The following is a 17,266-nucleotide window of genomic DNA, read 5'->3' on the forward strand; positions in this document are numbered from 1 at the left end:
TACAATTGTTGTGTGAATGTTGTCCCAGTTAAGGTCACAACTATTTTTTTCTACATTTCTGTCATTGATATAATCCGGGATTATTTAAAAAAATATATTTTACATAGCAGAGTCATGTTTTTTAGAGGCTTTTCTGACATTTCTTGAGGTTCAGACAAGCGAAGATATGTTCCTACTTTCTTACTTAAGATTTCAATAACCTACCATGCATTTTTGGTCATTTTTATTATCCGTGCGCCAGTGATGTCCAAAAAGTTTTTTTATGAATGTATGCCATCTTGTGATTCAGAATACAGTGATTTAGAAAGAAGTATGGGAGAGATCAGGCAAACAGCTCTAGTGTGAGTCATACTTTGTAAGTAAACTCATGTATTTCCTGAAGCAGAGAATTAAAAAATTAAAAATAAAATTGTAACGTTCGGTGTCCCATATTTAATAATGTATTGCGCATAATCTTAAACTATTAGAGAAACTATATAACAACTTTAAAAACACATTTAATAAACAATGGCGTACATTCAGCTAAGCATAAGAACAAAAGAGCCAAACAACACCAAACTAATCCAAACAACGCAAGAACCTTGCAGCAAAATACAACAAAAACCCAACAAACACCAAAAACCCAACCATCACAGGAACCATCGTAAGAGCCCAGGCAACACGAGAACCACACATCATGAATTGAGAGCAGAAGGACCAAAGATGTAAGATGATGTAAGCAATTCAAAGAAATGGGAACAATAAAAAAATACATAAAATAAGTAACAGCAATAAAAAGTTAAAAGTGATAAAAACATGATCAAAGAGATTAAAAGAGGTAGAAACAATAAAGAGAGGTAAAGGCTGTAAAGAAGACAATATTAAAACAAGTTTTATAGATAGCGCTGATTGTGTGAGCCTTATCTCCTCAGGCAGGTCGTTACAAAGTTTAGGGGCCCTGATGGCAAAAGCACCGTCACCTTAAGTTTGAAACCTTGACTTTGGAACGACCAGGAAGACACCACCCGAGGATGTGAGGCTGCAGGTGGGCTCATAAAGAGGCTATAGACCAATAAGTGCTGTTAAACTGAGAAGCAAAATCTTTACTTCTAAAACTAACGGAAAGCCAATGTGGGGAAGCCGAAATTGGGTGGGTGATGTGATGTTGTCTGTTTAAAACCATTAAGAATCCGAGCTGCTGCATTATGAATTAGTTGGAGGGAGGGGATGGAAACCGGGCCCTTGAGTTCACTCTGGATGTTGAAAAGATGCTCCTGATATTGGGCTTGCATTCGGTCACATCTGCCTCAAAGGGCTGCCCAAACCAAAGGGGAACACTGAGGTCGAAGAGATCCCTGGAGCAAGTGCAAATCTGTCGTTTTTTTTAAATTTTGACACAGCTGTCAGAACTGTCTGTCATGTAGGTCAAGGACTTTTACTTTGTTTGTTGCCTCGATTTAAACATGAGGAATACTCGAGCGTGGGTGGACTTTCAGATTTGGTTACAATTGTAAGTCAGTACAAAACATGGTGAACTGCAAGGATATGCAGGATCCTCTCATTCAGCAGAGGGATCAAGGCAACCATGGACTAGAACCATCAGTGGCACATGCAAGAACATTGATTATGTAGTGACTTCTACCTTAAGTGAACCATTTTTTTAAGGTTCTAAAAACATTTACTGCCAGATTTACCTGTAGTGTGGCAAGTTTCATTTGGCAAGCATGGAATATGTTGGATTTTTACAATCTATCCTCATTGTGTGGTGTCAACCCCAAAGACAGCTGAGCCTACCCTGTGGATTGCCACTAGGAACGAAATGATAGCCAAATGGAAAAGAGAGCTGCTGATTTAATTGTTAAGCATAGTTGTTTGAGAATATACCATAAAAAGTAGTCCAAAAACTGTTGCTAAATCGTCCCGCCTGCATGGCATCCATTGTGTTTGTTAAACTTGAGTTGTTTTTTTTGAGATTTTCAGTTTTGGGAGTCAGGACTCTGTTTGTTTGCATATGAATCTGTTAAGAATGTGGTGTGCTGGGGGGCGCTGCTGGCCTGGTGGTTGATGTGCGTGCCCACATGTGTGAAGGCTGTGGTCCTCCAGACGGGCGGCCCTGGTTCGGGTCTGGCCTCTGGCTCCTTTCCTGCATGTCATTGCCCACTCTCTCTGACCCTGATTACTGACTCCACTGTCCTGTCTCTAGAAAAAGGCATAAAAAAAGGTGTGCTGTTTGGTCATTTCTATGACCTCCACACACTATAGGTAGAAGACTGTTTCATCCAATTTTATTTCTTGTCATCCTAGGGGTCTCTTACATTTTCAACATCTGTTTGGATTTTAAAAATCTCCCAGTGTGGGACAGACTTTAGATACAACATACAAGTTAAGATTAATTAAAAATGCTCTGTGTCTTTGGGATTGTTCCCAGATTATACAAAGACATGAATACTTCATCCATCTCCTGACTGTTGGAGGACTTACAGGGGACACTCTGTATGCCTACAGCTTGTTTTTTTGTTAAAGGAGATTGTCTCATCCTGCTGAAGGCTGAATGGAGAGTTCTCGCATGATGGCACACAGCTGCTCCTTTGTGTCGGAGCCCATTTTATTTACCCTTGGTGCAATGGTGTCCTTGCTAAATGGGTTGGTTTTCTGCAGCTATCTGTGACTGCTTCCATCAAGGTGGAGACGACCCCTCTGATGGCAGAGATTACCAACTTCTTTAAAACTGTGAAGGACTCCCCACCTTTGGCTTTTAACAGAGATATGTTATCCTTTAAGTCCACCATGACACTGGATGGTCTTCTTAGCAAAGAAAAGTGCTGAATTTGCTTAAAGGGCCTGAGAACAGGTTCCCCCTGTCGACCAGATCTTCATTTGAACAGGCTTGTTAACTAAATGGTAACTTTGGAAGTTGTGCATTGGTGGAAGTGGTTACACATTCACAGTTCAGGTGTTCAATAGAATACTGGTGCCATTTTGGCTTTATTTCTTCCATTTTTTGCTAAATTGTTACTCTTGGGTTTCCAGCACAGTGCCGTGTACGGTAAAAGGGTCAGTTTGCTCAATCCCAAGACTGGATAAGAAATGGAAGTAGTGTCAGTGATATTGGTTTTGAAGAGGAGTTTGAAGCCTAATAATGGCAGTAACCATGTTGGAAACACGATTCGACCTGACTTCAGATCAATCTCTTAACATGCATAGAGTTGGAGTTAAGGTGGGCTTTGAGCGTAATGACAAACAGCTAAAACATTCCCACCTGTCAGTCAAATCCGCCAAGCCTCGAGTTATGCAAATATATGCATAACTGTTAGGATGAATAGGATCAAAACAGGTGAGCTAGAAACAAATGTAACCCTCATACAGTACGAAAAAAAGACATTTGTTATTCATACCAAGACCATTTTTTTGTACAAGGCTATAAACACATTTATTCCCGTGCTTTTAGAGCAAATCTCAAGTGGACACTTGAGGAACTGCAGTTATTAGCACTTCAGCATTGGCCTCTTTTTTTCGACAAGGGAGGTCGGTTCAATAATTGGTGTAAACTCACCCCAACCAAATAACGCTAAAGAATTTGTGGGCTTGACCTTTTTTTTGTGTGGATGTATCATCGCTGTTGAGAGTGTAGAGAAACAGCAGGTGTGAGTGTCTTCTACCTTGTCATTGTCAATTGTTCCACGTCACAGTGAGGATAAAAAAAAAACCTGTCTCCTGAGTAGCACTGAAAGGCTCTTGAGATAACAGAGTGAGGAGACAGGTGAGAGACTAGAGAGAGAGAGAGAGAGAGAGAGAGAGTGTGTGAATGAGTGGGTAAGAGAGATGGAGAGAGAGTACAGTGTGATTTAATAAACCACTTAGGTACAGAAGGTTCATTTGTTCAGACCAGTCAGGTTTACAGACAAATAAAATCCAATTTATCACAGAATTTGAGGTAAATTCTACTAAAGTCAAATGATAAGTTGATTCATTGAGATAAAAATGTTAGTAGTGCCAATTCTCCAGTTCCGTGCCATTAAACGGTGGAAGGAAAATACAAATGACGAGATGATGCATTACAGTTAAACCATTCATTGTTGATCATCACATGATCATTTTTATTTCACTTTGAGAACCTCACATTCCTTCTGCTGCTCCATAGGAATGTCATGATGTTTAAGTCTTGCTCTATTTATACTCTCCTCCTCTGGAAGCTTCAGTGGATGTTGAAGTCACATGCTTTATGTGCGCACTGATTTATTTGTTAAGTCTGTTTCTGTAGGACTTTGAAGTATACTGCTTTTATAGCTGTAGCTGTTTTTCAAACAGGTCATTGAAATACAAGTGCAGATCTATCCTATTATATGGTGCCTTTTTTCAGTAGCCTTCACTTTTATTTTTAGTTGAGTGCAGACACTTTGGAAAACAAGTGAAATGTTGAAGACATAAAACTGTTACACACTAACATTTGTACTTCTGATCCATTAAAAATAACATTTTAGTGCTAGATATCTGAAGGAATTTTAGGACCAACATTTGTCAGTTAAATTTTAAATGCAGTCAAAGATTAACTCTTAGTTACTCGAGCTGCAATTGACTGTGTCCTGCATTGTTGTGTTAGCAGGCTAATGTTAGCACGCTTTGGTTAACTCGTAGCTTCATATTGCACAGAAATTGACATTGAATGACCGTGATTTAAAGACACTTATGTGACATCCAAATAAGCGCTGAGTATGTTATTCTTCTTTTCTCTAGTCCCTCACTAAAACAGCTTTAGACACAAAGCCGTCCTGTCCATATAAACATGATATAAACACAGCGCTGACAACAGTACAGCTGGTGGGACTTGGGCTTGCACTTATTGTAGACAGTCATGACTCAGAGACATTTACAGAGGATATACTTGATTTGTATTTATGTGTAAAATATTGCACATTCTTCCTTTTAAATGAGATTTTCTTCTCTGAATGTATAGCCTCAAATCGTGTAATAAGTTTAAACAGATGCCATGACATGTTTAGCATATTTTTGGTTAATCTGATTAAATTGTTTTTTTCTTTAGCTGTGTTAAAACATGTTTAAAATGTTCAGCCCCACTTAAATATATTTTGTTAAATTACCCCAAATAGCCATTCTAGCTCAAGCACTGTTGGTGCCTACAGGGCAGCTATTTAAAGAACATTTCACATGTACAGTACAAAGATGTATTGTCAGATGTTTTCTACTGGTCGTTTTCACTTTAGTAACTTCAGGAAACACAGTCGCCTCCTTGGAAAACACTGTAACCCAAGCTGCTGATGTCACAAGCTTTCATAAGCCTAGTTTAGTTGAAAGTGGGCCGACATGTTCCAGTGGTGTTGCAGGCTGCATGAAGTCCACGTCGCTCTCTTCCTCAGTCAGGCAATGTTTGAACTGAAAGGTGCATTGATGTCATACAAGTCAAGGATATTGCGGCAGGCTATGACTCAGTGTGGTTGTAGTGTACAATGTCTAAATATAGCAATGCACTACATATATTCTGCAAGACAACAGCGTAAAACATAATCACTGTCCGGGCTTTCACTGCAGATTAATCACAGCTCAGGAATATGAATCATGCAATGCTTGACAAATGTACACATTTAATTAAAGTGTGCTTGTCACATTACTGGAGAAAGTAGGTTTTTTTGTGAATGGACCTACAAAAGGAACATTTTATTTCTGCAAAAGTGACACATATGCACTTCTGGAAATGTTAAGAACATTTCAACAGCTTTCCCCTGAAATCTCCCTGAGGTGCTTGTTCAACGCGTCTCTCAGAGCGGGTAGTTTTGGACAGTAAAGGGGGAGAACATACTGGCTAACAAAACATAGAGTGAGTCAGCGTCCTTACTTTGCATTAAGATCACCCCGGTTGTGAAGTAGACGCAGGATATGATCTTCATCCCGACTTCATGATGATTCTTCACAAAGAGGTTGACGGGAATGAGTCAGGGTAAAGGCGGGGTGAAAACTTCAGCTGTTTGTGTTCACACACGCAACTCACCCCCCCCAAAAAAAGGACTTTAGAGGAATGAATTGCAGAGAAGAGGATTTTAAAAAACAGGAAGCAAAACCAGCTGGAAGTTTATGTTATCAAGTCATTAATAGTTGCAGCACTAAAATGATCACAGCGCACCTGTGACACTCGGATGACCTCGCAGTGTTTTTATGGTTGCCATTAAACTGCTCGTACATATCGCATATGGACTTTACGGAAACTTGTTTCCTTCAGCGATAAGAAGTTTTTACAATGCGACATGGTTCCTGCGTCTTTTACGGTTACCTTATTACTTAGGAGCTCTATTGTGAAGTCTGACATGTATAACTTAACCGCTTGCTGCACAGATTTGTGTGTGTTTGTGCTTGTAATGTGTCCATTGTGTGCTCTGTGCATCCTGTGGGACCTGCCTGTACTGCCTTAATGTCTTCACAAAGAGATGGAGGGCGGGGGTGTTGTGCAGGAACAAATGGGCGCAATATATGAAGGCATATGTCAGGCAATATTTGCAGACACACATCTGCAATCATGGAAAACCAGGCGGTGTGTATACAGAGCACACACGTGAAAGCATGTGCTTCTCTCTGAACGCTCGCTGCTCATTTGTCTCCTCTCATTACCGCTATCTCCTCCCTCTCCTTTCCTTCCCGCTTGTTTGTGCAGCACGGGGAGTCTACCTTCTTAGCCTCTTGGGCATTCGCTCTCTCTTCCCCCTTTCGCGCTCTCTCTCTCTCTCTCTCTCCCTCTCTCGCTCTCTCGCTCTCTCGCTCTCTCGCTCTCTCTCTCTGTATGTACAGTTCAGTTGGCCTTGCCCACACTGTCAGACTTGCATACAGCAGCCCAGCGAGCCGGCCACAAACACTCACACACCAGTTTGTCAGAGGAAGTAGGCCACTTTAATGGGGATGTGTGGAGTGCCTGTAAGTGGATTGTAACCTGGGATTGCTTCCTCTTGCCAGGTAGGGTTTACTAACCATGACTTTATTTTCTCATCTGTGAAGTACATCTAAATGTTGAAGCTAATCTGAAAGGAAGGGCTTTAATGAGAGTGAATTGTATTGTGCTTTTCTTTGGCTTTGTTGGTAAAAAAAAGATTTGAATCATTTATGTGGATAGTTTGCTTATAGTTGCACTGCCAGGAGGGAGGGAGTGGTGCCGTCATACGGAGATATAAATAAGATGGAGAGATGGGAGGAAAGATAGTGAAAGTAATAAAGGCGTATTTATCATTCTGGATATTTACGACGGGCTCATAAAACGGAGTCTGGTGTCACTGGTGCGCGACACTTTGATTCATTTAACTTTGTTATTCTGTTTATTAGATTTTTGCTTTCCATTTTCTTTTCCCCTCTTCTACTAAATCTACTTCTCTTCCCTTTCTCTCATAGCTTCCTTTTGTATTAGTAATCCTTGTTATATTACCTCTGTCTGAACCTAAAAGAGTTTTGGACTGTATTTCCTGAACAACACATTGTTTACATCCCATGTTCAGCTCTTCTACTTCACTCGTTTCTGCTCTGGCCGTGTTCCAGTGACATGATTTATCCCTCCACATGGCTGTTGGAGTTGTACGGTGCGAAACAAGGGGACTGAGAGAGAGGAACTGTAGGGAGGCAGCTATTAAGCAGACGTACTCTTAACCGAATCTGAACTAAAGCTTGACATGACAGAGACAAGACAAGAAGGGAGAGTGAACAGAGACACCAGAGGGGAAATAAAGGACAGTAAGCACACTGGGGAATATCGCTTTTCTCTTTTTCTCATTCCAGGAATTGAGAGGTTATTCTCTACTTAAAAGGAGAAAGAGAGAGGGAGTGTGTTATATAGCACTCTGTGCCTGTTCATACACAATAAATAAATGATGGATAATATACTAGTTGCATTTTGCATTTTGCTTTTACAGAACAGCGGTGTAAATATATGAAGTGTGTCAATCTCCCCTTGATCAATAGTTGACTGTGTCAGCGGCCCATCCCTCTGCCACACACACACACACACACACACACACACACACACACACACACACACACACACACACACACACACACACACACACACACACACACACCCGATGTCTGTGACTGAATGTGATAAATTAGCTGCACTTACACAGCTAGTCTCAGCTTGTACAAGCGAGATGTTTGTTATTTTCTTACAATCTGAGAAATACAATATCACAACTTCAACTTCACGACCCCTAGAGCACGCACGCACGCACACACACTCACACACACACACACACACACACAAACAAACCCGCACACACAATTGGGAAAAACAAATCAAGACAAAAGATGGATGCATTTTCTCTCTCTAGCCTCTTATTCACACACACATACACAGGGGCACTGACACAAACACACATCTCTCTACGCTCCCCACCCCACCCCCCCCCCCCTCCCCCCACCCCGTGTCTTGTCAGTGGTCACATTGTCTTCATCTGCCTGGCGTCACAGGGCAAGTTACGTCAATGACATTTTCTCTCCAAAACACTCAGCTTCTATCAATAATGCCTTTGCATCTTTAGATGTGACAAATACTCCCCCCCCCCCCCCCCCACACACACACACACACACAAAAAAAACCCAGCCGCTACCCAATTTCCCCCCCTACCGCTCGGCCTGGTTTCTCTGAGAGACCGGATTGGGATTCTTTCAAAGATTTTGAGTTTGAATGGAGTGGAATAACTAAGAAGTAACAGGCAGGACTACGTCACCAGCTCCGAGTTTTAGCATAAATATTGATGAGAATAGATTTCATGCTAATACAATGCATTTGACATCTCCATGGTTTAACACAGCGCCAAATATTCATGTGAGATATTGAACCACTTTACTCCTGCGGCTTTTCTGGTTCAGTTAGCGTCGCTGACATTCAAATTATTAATTTCCCCCTTCAGTACTTGAAATTAAACGAATAGCAGTTTAATTACTAACATATCAGACTTTTTTTATTTGACCTTTAATTTAAAATCGCAGTCAAAAACTTCAACTATAGAATCCTATGAGAACATGAAACATTTTTATAACTCTTTTGAGCCCAAAGTCTAATGATACCATCCATTTTAGTGATTTGGTGCTTTTATTTTCCACCTCTCTCTTTGTCCTCCTGGGTTTTCTTGATCTACGGCTCCCTCTCCCCCTTTATTCTTTCCTCCATTTTCTCCTTCCCCTTCGGCCCCGATCACAATGGCACAGTTTGACTGATAAACGACTATTACCACCTCATCGCTCTGCTCTCAGTGAAATCAAGAGGAAAAAAGGCCAGTGCATCGCGGTGCATATAATGAGGCCATTCAGAGATTGATCATCTATATGGCCCGGTCCCTTAACGAGTTATTGGGATAACACAAAGCGATAATGGCCCTTAAACCTTCAGACCACAGATTGATCTGGACAGTACATGTCAGAACGTATCTAATATGAATTTAGTTGGTGCGGACATGCACGCTATAGATACACACAGAGCCACGGGCTGCCTCCTCTTCAGTTGTACACACACTCACTTTTCAAAGGAGCATCAAATATCAGGATTATTATCAAATCAAATGGCACTATCGACGTGTAAACCTATCAGACGACCGTGTTAAATGTGACTTGTGATTGCAGAAACGTAGAAAATGGACCTTGAGTTTGAGATTACAAAACATCAGGTGACATACATGTCTTCTTTGGCCAAATAACTTGTGTCACGTTACCCTCATTGATGTCACAAGTGTCACCATGAGGATTCATTTCGCAGTCAGGGAAATCTGTTAAGAGCTTCCTGTTTTTTTAAATTGAATATTTGGCACCAAGGATTCAATAAACGTTTTTCACGTCAGGACGACGATGAAATGCCGTATAGATATTTTGTCCCATCCCAAGTAACAAAAACATTCTTCCATGTAAGTCTTGATTGACTGTTGTCTCTACAGCCCAGATGTTTGCTTCATTTTAATGTTTCTTTTTCCCTCTGTCCTGTCCTGCCCTGTCCTGACTTATCCTATCCTATCCTATCCTATCCTATCCTATCCTATCCTATCCTATCCTGACCTGTCCTATTCTATTCTATTCTGTACTGTCCTATCATATCATATCCTGCCCTGTCCTGCCCTGTCCTGCCCTATTCTATCCTGTTCTATCCTGTCCTATCCTATCCTATCCTATCCTATCCTATTCTATCCTGTACTGTCCTATCATATCATATCCTATCCTATCCTATCCTGTCCTGTCCTATCCTATCCTATTCTATTCTATCCTGTACTGTCCTATCCTGTCCTGTCCTATCCTATCCTATTCTATTCTATCCTGTACTGTCCTATCATATCATATCCTGCCCTGTCCTGCCCTATTCTATCCTGTCCTATCCTCCTATCATATCCTATCCTATCCTATCATGAGTCTATGATTCCCAACCCTAATTTAAATAGAACATCCACAAAATGTTTGCCTTCCTTTGCAAAAGCCACTTGTTTGACTCCATTGACATCAGACAAAATACTTCAGGCTGCATACTCTCCCCAGGGGAACATCAATATAACAAGTTACAAGGACTTTTGCGTTTAGGAAACTATGTTATAAAACAAGGTTGAAATACAAAGCTAAACTACTTTTTGAGAATTAGTCCTCAGTATGTGCTACTTGTAAATGTTGTTTCCAAACCATGAAAATTGAAGAGTCAAGTGGATGTGAATGCTGTTTTCACAATGTTAACAAAGCGTTTAAGTAAAAGGAGAACAAGGAAGGAAGCAGTCAGATTAATAAACTTTGATCCTATTTCTTGTTCTCACTTGGGTCACATAATGTTGAAAGCAGGAAGTCTAGACTTCTCTGACCTAAGTTGTCCTTTGAGGAAATCAATGAGACAAGTCCGTGGGCAAAGAAAAACCAAAGAGTGGGGTAAACAAGAGTAATGCAGACTGATCGGGTGGAGTTACATCAATTAGACATCCTGCCAGCCACCTCGCTGTCATGCAGAAGCAGCGCTGAGTTATTGTGAGGAAGAGAGTCCAGACGGAGGGAGTGGCACGAAGAAAGAGAAGAGAAAAGAAAAGAACATGCCCTTTTGTTTGGTATGGCACAACATTTTTAACAGCATTGAACTGGATTTATTGAAGCTGTAGTTGGATCTGGCACATGTATTGGTGGAAACATTAAACCATTAATGGCAGAGTGAAGCAAGGGAATACGTCAGTGCTCTTCAGTGTACTTAAAAAAAACACACAGGAAATTAAATAAAGTAAGGGGATAGGAGGCAAGGATAGGAAAGAGATAAAGATGAAAGATGATACCTTGAAATGATGAAGCGGGAGGGGTTTGGGGGAAAATACACTGACAGGGTTCATAGGTGCTTCTTTAGCTTTTGGATAACAGCTGCTCCCCTTGGATGGGTCTCATTGCCATGGTAACTGTGGGACAGAGGTCACAGGAAAGTCCCTGGGTGACTCTCCACAAGTGTGTGTTTTTTTGTGTGTGTGTGTGTGTTCTATGTAGTTCTATTTTTAAAAGATGTAATCGACCTTCAGAGATGCCGACCTTCAGAATATGAATATATTTTGGAAATGAAGGTCTTTTTTGTCAGTCTTCATTACTTCAGGGGAATGTTTTGGGAAAAGGACTGCGTCATTTCCACCCAGTTGGCACAGTTACTCTAAGCTTGAGTCCTGATTGAGTAACTTGGCAGCTTTCCCTGAAAGGTGCGACTTATTTTCTTAACAGATGGTGTTAAAATGAAGGCATATGTTTTTTGCTAAATACACCATTTGGAGTAGGATTATTAGACAGTTGAGTTAATATGCTATGTAACTGTTGTTATCATTATATGAAGCTTGGTGCAGGTAAAGTGGGGTAAACACTAAAAGGTAATCAGGCCGATGTGGGGCCCGGTTACCCCCTTCCAACAGGGGTCCACAGGGGTACCTCAAGGGTCAGTGCTTGGTCCCCTTCTCTTCTCCATATACACAAGCTCACTTGGTTCAATAATCCGCTCTCATGGTCATGTCGATTTGCCCTGTACAACATCAGGAAGATCAGACCTTACCTGTCAGAACATGCTACACAGCTCCTAGTACAGGCTCTTGTGATGTCAACTCTCTACTGGCAGGTCTTCCTACATGCACTATCAAACCTCTGCAAATGATACAAAATGCAGCAGCACGACTTGTCTTCAACCTTCCTAAAAGAGCACATGTCACTCCGCTGTTCATCTCCTTACACTGGCTCCCACTTACTGCTCGCATCAAATTTAAAACTCTGCTGCTCGCTTACAAAACAGCGACAGAAACGGCTCCTCCTTACTTTAACTCTCTCTCCAGGTCTAAACTCCCTCCCACCAACTACGCTCTGCCACTGAAAGTGTCTGATCCAACCTTTACAACAGGGTCCTAAGTCTCTAACTAGACTCTTCTCCTCTGTCGCCCCCCGGTGGTGGAATGAACTTCCAAACTCCATTCGATCTGCAGAGTCCCTCTGCATCTTTAAGAAAAAGCTAAAGACCCAGCTCTTTCATGAATACCTACTAACTTAATGATGATGGTCTCGATATTATTGATGATGGTTGTGACGATGGTTTTTGTTTGATAACGATGACTTATAAGATGGTTTCTATACTGATTAGAACTCTCAAGAACTGCCGTCAATGTTGTGCTTTGCCTCTGGTCACTTCCTGTCAGCACCTGTGTGTCCAATCGGACTCAAAGCTGATCGTTTGCTCTTACTGACATTGTTCCCTTTTTTCTAGATCCTTGCTTGTGTTGTACTTACTCTCTGATATACTTCGCTTTGGATAAAAGCATCTGCTAAGTGAATTTTAGAATTGTAGAATTCCTACAAAACTAAGCCATAATTTGGTGTTTTTTAAGATGATGTCATCAGACTTTTCTGTGGAGTGAGGTGTGTTTAGAGTGATCCGATATCCTGTTATGTGTGGTGTTCAAATTTACATTTATTTATCAAATATTACAATATTTGGCATTTTTTTTACTTTCTGAATCCAGTTCCTGAACTCTAATTGTGTGGTTGTGCATATAAACAATCCACAGAAAGCAGGAAACAAGGTCAAAAGGAGCTTTCCTCTGGGTCTTATTATACTATAAAAATCTAAATTTCCTATTTTGGGACTCCCAAGTCAGACAAGCATGCATGTGTTTTTGGCAATGATCCACTTTTGTTGCATATGATTTATCTGTTTGCATGTTGTAGTATCTGTGTGACTGTTTTGTCTTTGACTGATTTTTTTACTTCAAGTTTCAGAGCCATCAGGCCTTTTCCCACAAATTTGATTCCATTAAACTTTTGTTTTTTTTAAGCCTTACTGTACTCTCAAGAGATCTGGGTAAACTAACTTAAACCATGGAAATGTGGTAAACCTCATCGTCTGCTGGTGTGTATTTTATTGCATCAGTTAAGACCTTTTTTTTTGGCTCTTAACTGATGCATTAAAAGACGCCTGAGCTGTTTACAGAGGCTGACACGCTCATTGTTTAAAAAAAAAAAAAAAAACTCCCTGAGAATTAAGTTGATGAAGTTAAGGTCCAGATTAGTTTTGATCATCAGCAGTCACTAACTTATTGGCCAAAGAGTAATGCAAGTTCAAAGCCACGGGCAACCTCAAGAGGATTAACATAGAATAGACTCTAATCGAACATAAGTAGCAGTGCATAATTTATTCATGTGAGGTTGCTGTTACCTGATAAAACGTTTAACATGTGAGGTCACTTGTGATATTTAAGAATAATGTGCAGAAATGGGGAGCAAATGTGGAACAAATGTGTCCAAAAAAAGAAAGATATGCAAAGTTAAAAATCAAAATAAAGAAATGCTCATTAAAGTTGATCCTATAGTGGATATCTATACCAGTATTGCAATTGACATTAAGAACAAAAACAACAACAACATAGTGGTGTAACTGGAGAGTGTGATATTTGTATAGACTATCAAAATAGAAGCAGTCAATGTCCTCTAATACTTATATACATGGATACATTCTTGGTATTGGCCAATAATCAAATCCTTGACATGTAATCTTATCAGAAGGGAAAACATAATTTCCAAACATCTTAAATGTCAATGGGAATGTCATTTATTTTGAAGGTAGTTGGTCATGAAAATAATTAACTATCAATGGAAAAAAACCTGGGTATCACCAAAGTTCTCAGAGATCATGAAGCATAACGTTAGACAATAGTCTCATCAAACTGCTGTTGAGACGGGTTCTTCTGTTGGGGATCATCTAATCCTCAGGATTCATCCTCTGAGGACCATGACTGCCAGTTCAAAATAACATAACAATGGAGTGAGGGACTATAATTCAAGAGACAAATATTTCTCTCATGAAAGGAAAGAGAGACAAATAGTCTTTGAAAAAGTGCAAGTAGCTCTCGTGTACTGCACAAAAATGTGTATGAAATGTGTAAAAAGACCTGGAGTGACGTTCCCTGGGATTGCTTCCCCGTGGTGGAAAAATGTCAGCAGCCAGTATGTCTGTGCTCCTGGCCTTAAACACAAGAAGGCCAAGAAGCATTTAAGCTCATTGAACACATTGAGTTAGCTGGCCACCTAAGCGTAAAATCACATCTTCTCAGTTAGCTGAATCTTTACCATTTGGCCCCTTTCTACAAAGACTTACAAAACACACATATATGCTGAATTCTTCTTCTTGGTAGGTTTGGAACGTAGGGAAACTTTCTGCTTATTATTGTTGGATGTTAAGTCATTGGAAGAACAGTAATCCTACTCATGAGTCACACATGGTAACACCAATATGGACATTTTCCAAGATGTATTCACCTCTCATCTCATCTCTTGTTTTGTCTTTTTCTCCGTCCTGTTGTACTTAATCATCTCATTTCTGTGTCACTGCCATTCTCTGACTCCCCTTTTCCCTTCTGCTTGTCTTATCCACTTTGTCTCCTCCATCACTTATACCCTGCTTCCCACTCTCCCTGCCTTTTAGCTCTGCTTTTGTTTCCCTGCTTAATTGAGGCAATGCCAGAGATTGTATCGTGTTGAATCATTGATGACTGTTAGCTGTATTTGAATACATTTGTGTTGCACTTGCATATGCATAACATGCACAGAAACACAATTAAATTGCCCATTTGCCTGTGACATTAAATTCATCTTTTGAAGCAGGCTCATTGAAGAGAGAATGTAAAGGATGGTAATTAGCAAAATTAGAAAATGCCTTGAAGATTTACATGTTTGTTGATATGTCTGTTCTTTTCATATCACATATAAGACATGAAGAAACGCATGAAAGGCAGGTTTTTTTAATTCTTGCTGCATGTCTTGTTTTTGTGTGTGTTTCTTTGTGTGTGTCCACTGTAGAGATTGTGAGAAGGAACAAGTGTATCTGACAGGACAGGTGGCTCCATTGTGTCTCAAGCCATATCTTCAACAGACAGGGGTTTGTGTGTAAGACAGGGGAAGAGAGATGGAGGTCAGCAAAGACGCAAAAAGGAAGGAGAAACTGCCTCTGTAAATCACAGGACCAAATAAAACAAGGAGAGAAAGACAGATAAATGACTCTGAGGATTTTCTCACAATTGTCTTAATCTTTTGACATGGACCACCATGAAAAAAAACCCGAAGGAGTGAAGGGAAAAAAGGGATAAAGACAGAGGCTTTCCCTCGACTTTCCTCCACTGGTGCTTCTATCAAAGTGCATTGCCTTCTAAAAATATCCCTCATAGACCAAGCACATCAGTAAGAAGCCTTGATGTCTTGGTTTTAACACTACTGTGAACCTTTGGATGGGATCACTTGGAGGTTAAGAGGGAGTTAGAACACACAATGAGAGCCTGGATCTCCTGGGCAGCAGTTGTATATACCCATGAACATCAAGACAAGCTAAGGTTATATGTATAGCCTCAAATCTTTGCTCTTGTCCCAAGAGGTTTCACGATGTGTACACTGGAAAAAAATGGGAAATTATACCCATACTACCAAAACAAACAAGTAAGTTATTTGGTGAACCTTAGATTGGGCTACTCATCAGTCTATCCCTTTCTCGAATGAAAAAGCGTCACAAAAATTAAAGAATATCAAGTGTAACTGGAACAAAACATGTGGGACAAAGGGCCAGATTTTCAGTTATGCTTTAGGGACTTGGAAACTTGTTGGATGTTTTAATTTTTTCTAATTTGGTCCCTTTTCTGTCAAGATTTGTGTGGCAGTAGGCTAGCATTCCTCTTCCAAGCATTGCCTCTAGTCCAACTGGGATTCACATGACTTTCCAAGCCATGAGAGAAACATTTCCTCTTGCCAGATCTGAGTCTCGATTTGGGTCCCCTACCATTTGGACATACGTATAAACCTCCCAACTAGATGCATCTGCAGTCTTTGTGATGTTGCCTATTGGTTCCTTAAAGTCCATTATTAAGAATAGGAAATGCTGACTCTCCTTAACTTAGATTGAGAGGCCTCTTTTCCGATACAGTATTCAGTCACATGATGTGACAAAGATGCAGAGCAAAAACAACAAAAGCCAGTCAAAACTTACTTCTAAAATGCCAATAGTAATAGTTCAAGTCAACAAGGTCAGATTAGAAAAAATTAGAAAATAAAAGAACAGAAACGGGCTCAGAACAGAGTCTTGAGGTTCTCCATATTACAAATAAGAAGTTATATTGTTGCAGCAGAATGAGTGACCCTATTCTGACATAATTCTCCTGTCATCAGAATGTATTTAGCTTGTGCCTACTGTTCACACCACTCAATGTCAAAAATAACGACATACATCACTTCTGCTTCCTGTCTAGGTTGTAAAATTATAAACAAAAGCAAAACATTCCTTTTTCTATTCTTGGCATGTACGGTCTTAGACTGTTTTTGTACAAGCTACAATTTTAGCCGTACGTGTGACATTAGTTGTAGGTTTGCTTTTTGAAGCTGATCCGAAGTCCGAAAAAGCTGTCTGCAGAGATTTTGAACACAGGTCAAAAGTTCAGGAGCTGGTACAAACAGGACAAGAGTATCTTGAGGGAAACTAATTTGAGCTTCAAAAGTAAAACAAACAGCTTGTGAAATATCATGAGGGCTGTCTGAAAGTAGCCAGCATTATCTCCAGTTAAAGCGAAGAGTCTTGTGACTGCAGCCTGTCATCATGGGTTAACTTGACTGGCACAATGAAGCCCTTCACAAGATTTTTCTGTTGCCTAAAAGGAGGTAGAATTGATCTTGCTTATTTTATTACTTGAATGTTATCCATCCATCCATCCATTTTCCTGTGCCAGTTGCGGTGGCAACAGGAAAAGCAAGTCGACCCAGCCATCCCTGGACTTGCTTTTGAATGCTTGCTGAATTTTAT

General features: G+C 40.4%; 1 protein-coding gene across 4 annotated transcripts in view; it reads left to right on the plus strand.

Annotated features, from left to right (window-relative positions):
* Window positions 1-17,266, plus strand: part of rgs3a (regulator of G protein signaling 3a) — a 102,749-nt gene that overhangs the window by 42,537 nt on the left and 42,946 nt on the right. Inside the window, exon 1 of one of the 4 annotated variants that reach the window (XM_065965326.1) lies at window positions 6,755-6,936. The exons of the other annotated variants lie outside the window; for them this stretch is intronic. The gene's annotated coding sequence lies outside the window, so the exon portion shown is untranslated. Of the gene's footprint in view, window positions 1-6,754; window positions 6,937-17,266 lie in introns of those variants that run through there. 4 annotated transcript variants of the gene reach the window in all.

The sequence above is a fragment of the Labrus bergylta genome, chromosome 17 (genome assembly GCF_963930695.1).
Source record: "Labrus bergylta chromosome 17, fLabBer1.1, whole genome shotgun sequence".
NCBI classification, from domain to species: Eukaryota; Metazoa; Chordata; class Actinopteri; order Labriformes; family Labridae; genus Labrus; species Labrus bergylta.